Consider the following 5,078-nt stretch of genomic DNA (forward strand, 5'->3'; position numbering starts at 1 on the left):
GGGTTCATGTTAAGGGTGCAAATGAGCCGAGCTCAGAGCCTTAGATATCGAAAAGATATACATCGACTCATTTCAGTGCAGATCAGCGTTGTTACGGGTCAATTTTGGGTCATAAGGGTATTTTCGGTATTCAAGACATGGAAAATTTGTTGCTGCAAATATGATATTACAGTTTGAGCGCGGGCATAACTGGTTTATACAGTTTCGTGTGAATTAACCAGTGACTAGTCGGTCGGGTACCGATTTATTAGATAAAAAGCTGAGCTCGACTCATTTACACCCCTAACCTGAACCCATTTTGACCCTAAGCTTTCTCGGTAATGTGCTTAAAAAATCACTTCTTAAACCAACCCGTTTTGACCCGAAACCCGTTCTGACCAACCCATTTCCACTGAACTCGTCCCAACCTGAAACAACATAACCCTTTTTAAGTCGACCCCTTCCAACCCTAATCCGTTACGACCCGAACCCATTTTGACCCAAATCCACCGACCCGACCTGACCCGAACCCATTTTAACCCAAGTCCACCGACCTGAACCGAACCCATGTTGACCCAAATCCATCGGACCGACCCGAAACCATTTTGACCCAAATCCACCGACCCGACCCGACCCGAACCCATTTTGACGCAAGTCCATCGGCCCGACCCGAACCCATTTTGACCCAAATCCACCTAACCGAACCCATGTTGACCCAAATCCACCGACCCGACCCGGCCCAAACCCATTTTGACCCGAATTCACCGACCCGACCCGTATGCGAGTCCTAATCTAGAGGTCTAACATCCTCTATGCAACTGATATAAACAACAACCATCACACATCTAACAGTAATAGCTACTTCAACTTTTGTATTTATTATCTCAGTAGCTTCATAAAACCTGTATATTGACACTATAAAATACACTCAACAAAATCAAATTTCAACAAAGAATTCAACTGAACAAAAAAACATCAATGCAACCGAATCCAAACCGCGTGACCGGGCACCTCGTCGTGCACCACAAACATCATATAATACCCCGGCGGCGCCACATTAGGCGACAAGGGCGCACGAACCGTGACCCGATACCCAAACAACGAAACCTGCTCCACAAACTCAACTCGCAAAACCAACACCCGTTGGTTCATCGCAAACGAATGAGTAGTAAACGAAGGCGCAACAAGCGTTACCATGATCCGTCTATCCAAACCACTCAAAGTCATCGTAACCATGACCGTAAAATACTGACCGTACGACACGCTCTCGTCGGTCTCATACTCGACTGACACGATCACCGGTCGGTAGTAAGCGAACCGCTCGTCCATATACGGAGGCGAAAACGACTCCAGGCTTAAATCAGTTGGGTAACTGACCCCGCTAAACTCATACGCCACGTGCGGGTTACTCCCGCCCACTAATATCCTGCCATCTGGCAGTAAAGCTGCAGACGAATGGTACATTCTAGCTCTCCTTGTGGGGTTCAACACAGTAAACAACCTCTTACCGGGTTCATACAGAACCGGGTGCAACGCAGGCTCCACCGCGTTCTCCCACCCCGCGGTCCCACGCCCCGCCCCATTTATTATCAAAACATCCCCATTCGGTAACAATATCATATCCGGCATCACCCGCCTCAACGGCATCTTTTCCATTACCCAATACGGGTTCGGGTCGAGCAACCTCATCCGCCCACACGTACGCGCCGCCGCCATGTAGACCCCACGCTCCGCCATCGGGAACGACCCGCCCCGGGCCCCACCACATATCATCACCTCCACCGGCGCCGCCGTCTCCGCCATCGGCGCCGCCGCTCCGGCCACCGGAACCGCCGCGGACCCGCCCGCCGGAAAGCGAAAATTTTCCCTGATCGGGAGCAAAACCGAAGATCCGGTAGACGGGTACGACCGCTTTTCGCCCGGGAGAATTGGGTACTCCCGGACGACTCGATTATTGACGTAATCGAGCGAAATCGAGCGCTGATTCGCAAACACGAACAAGGTCCCGTCCGGTAAGACATGTAAAAACGGGTAAAGATTATTTTCCTCCAAATAATCCGTGGTTTCGAGCAAAAAACTGAGATTAAAAAACTTTTCCGGCGAACTTCCGGCAGGGTTTCTCGGAAAGAACTCATAACTGTAAGCTCTCCGGCCACCAACAATAACAATATTACCATCCGGAAGAATATGATTAGACGCATACCATCTTTGCACGCTTAAATTTCTTGTTAATTCAATCCAATCACAGTTATCATCATTACACGGTGTGAATAATCGGATTTTCCGGTCGCCGGAAAAGTAGCCGCCTGTCTGGACTAGGGTTCCGGCGGGGTTGACGGTGCCGGAGGAGCACCAGACGTTGGTTTGGACGTAAAGTGGTCGGAAGGTGTTTGATGGGACGTCGTATAATATCAAGTGGGCCGTGCAGTCCGTTCGGAGGAACTCGTCGCAAAATTCTCCGAACGGAAGGCTGAGATTCGACGGGCCGAAATCGGTCCGGTCGAAGATGACGAGTTTGTTGTTGTGGAGGAGTTGCATGTGCATGGCGGAGATGCCGATGCTTTGGTGGAGGAGAGCCCATGTTCCTAAGGGTTTTCGGGTGTCGAATCGGTGGATTTGACGTGTCGGAGGTGGCGGTGGGGGCGGTGAGGGTGGTGGTGAAGGGTGGTTGGAGTTGGTTAGTGGGAGGAGAGGAAAGGTGGCGAGAAGTATGAAGAATGTTAGGTTGTTGAGTTTTGGCGCCATATTTTGTGAAATTGAAATAATGAATCTTGTGTGTGTATATATCTATGTTAGTTTTAGAGTTCACATACGTATTAATTCAAATATAAAATTATAAGTAAAACAAATAATTACATAATGTATATGAAAAAAATGTATTACATGTACGCTTGTATCTATACATTGTGTACATAAATTGATTTTATTTATATCACAAAATTATTTTTTTAAATAAACTTAATAAAAAAATGTCCGTGCAAAATCGTACCCGATAATGCTTCTTTCTATTGAAAAATTCATTCTTAGTGTCATATATGTATAATTGAAAGAATTTTGGTTATGAACCAATTTCGAAAATAAGACTTCTCATAAAGATAGTAGTTCTAACCACTCAACCTAAATACAAAAGAGGCGTTACCTTTATTGATATATTTATCAATTTACCACCCATAAAAGGAAAGTAGGATATTAAATTGTAGCAATGGATGTTCTTCAAGAACTATGTTATTATGAGCTACACCATAAAAAAAATTTTGATAAGTTTTAGAGGGCTTCTCGACTTTGTCATAATGACAACATAAAAAATAACATGTTAAGCCATTCAATTTTGTGAATATTTTGTTTCATTTGAGCATAGTTTTGCATGGCATGCTTCCCATATAACGTTCTGATCACAATTGAAGGAAAAATTAATGTTGACTTAAATATTTCAAATTTGATAAAAGTTAGAAGCATTGATAGGTATGTGGTGGCATGTCGAAAGTGTTCGCAATCTTTTCTTAAATTTTAATAGTTTAGGGAAAAACAGTCAATTTGCCAAATCCCGAACCTTTTGATTATTTCAAAAATGCCCTTAAAAATAAACTTGAAACCCGAATCATGTTTAAAATTATAATTTTCATATTTTTGACATTTTAAAGTCAACACTTTGAACCCATAAAAAATTTGACGATAAATCTATTTTGCATTCTCAAACTTTTAAAAATACTTCATTTTTGACCCGTAACAAATTTTGACCTAAATGCAGTTAACCTGTACCAAACAATCTATTTATCAACTTTTGACCCATAAAATCAAATTTAACTTCTACGAAAAACATGAAACATTTTCATTTAAGAAACATGATTTGTTGTTGATTTTTGTAATTCACCAAGTATTTTGAAATATATAGTAAAATAATATGTTAATATTTATATTTATAAAAATATATAGATATTATATAAATATAGTGTAAAAGGAAAGTGAATAATTATTGATTTATTACTTATATATTAGGGTATATTAGTTTTGGAGGGAAAAAATTATGAGAATTAACCAAAACATGACAAGTGTCCCAATTTATTTTACTTTATTAGAATATAGGTAGATATATATATTGCGCTGGGCGGGTTGGTAAAAACCAGATGGTGGTAAACCCAGACGTTATAGGTTCTGGACGTTGAGGTGGCAAATCTACAAAATATCGGTTTTGGTATAGACACCGTTTGTAAAACCTGAACGTTAAAGACCAAAAACCAAATTCGTCAAATTAGCATATAAAAAAATTAAATTATTCGATGTTTATTTAGTTGGTAAATCTGTGTGGTGGAAAAAGCCATGTGTTGTTGGTCCTGGGCATTGAGACGGTGACTCAACACGAGTTTGAACGTCTTTTTCAGTTACTTTTGTTACGGTGCCAGCTAAAAAACGGGAAAAATATAAAAATGTGAGGTGGGCCAATGGGGTGGTGTCGGTTGGTAAAGCCAGGCGTTGATAAAACCTGAGTGTTGCTGGCTTCGGACGTTAGGATTCGAGGGGCCGAAATCGGTCAAATCGGTGGGTTTGATGTGGCGATGACGGTGGTGGTTGGAGGTGGTTAGTGGGAGGAGAGTAAAGGTGGCAAAAAGGGTAATGTTATTTTTGTTACTAATTTATCCAATTGTCTACTTAAATTAAGAAAGTTGATCTTTTAATCAACATATCAAAAACACTTGTGTAAACGACCCAATATAATTTAACTTTTCAAGTACGTAATTTATAATTTAACTTAAGGGTAAAGTAAAGACTTTATGAAAAGGAAAATATTTATAATTTGAATGAGTCATGAAAGTAGTAAAAGAATAGCGTATAGAAGAAATAAAATTACGGAAAAACAAATATATGGCACTGGTTTTTATATTCGCATTGCAATGTTGTTTTACATTATTTGATTATAATATTTATATATTTTTTTGAATTTTAATTTTTTTATTGTAATGAAGTTGATAATATATTTGAGATTTGATGATGAAAGAGTCTCACAAATAAATGAGATGTTATAACCCGGTTTAAAAGCTATTTAGGTTTGGTGAGATCCATGACCCGCTTATTTTTTTACTATAAAATTGTTTCTTAATTAT

General features: G+C 40.4%; 1 pseudogene; it reads right to left on the reverse strand.

The window, feature by feature from the left end:
• Window positions 1–954: 954 nt before the first annotated feature.
• Window positions 955–2,538, reverse strand: LOC143619109 (aldehyde oxidase GLOX1 pseudogene; annotated as a pseudogene).
• Between the last annotated feature and the right edge of the window lie 2,540 nt (window positions 2,539–5,078).

Source organism: Bidens hawaiensis, unplaced genomic scaffold (assembly GCF_021521415.1).
Source record: "Bidens hawaiensis isolate Kalapana, Puna unplaced genomic scaffold, B.hawaiensis_p1.1 tig00002414_1, whole genome shotgun sequence".
Taxonomy (NCBI): Eukaryota; Viridiplantae; Streptophyta; class Magnoliopsida; order Asterales; family Asteraceae; genus Bidens; species Bidens hawaiensis.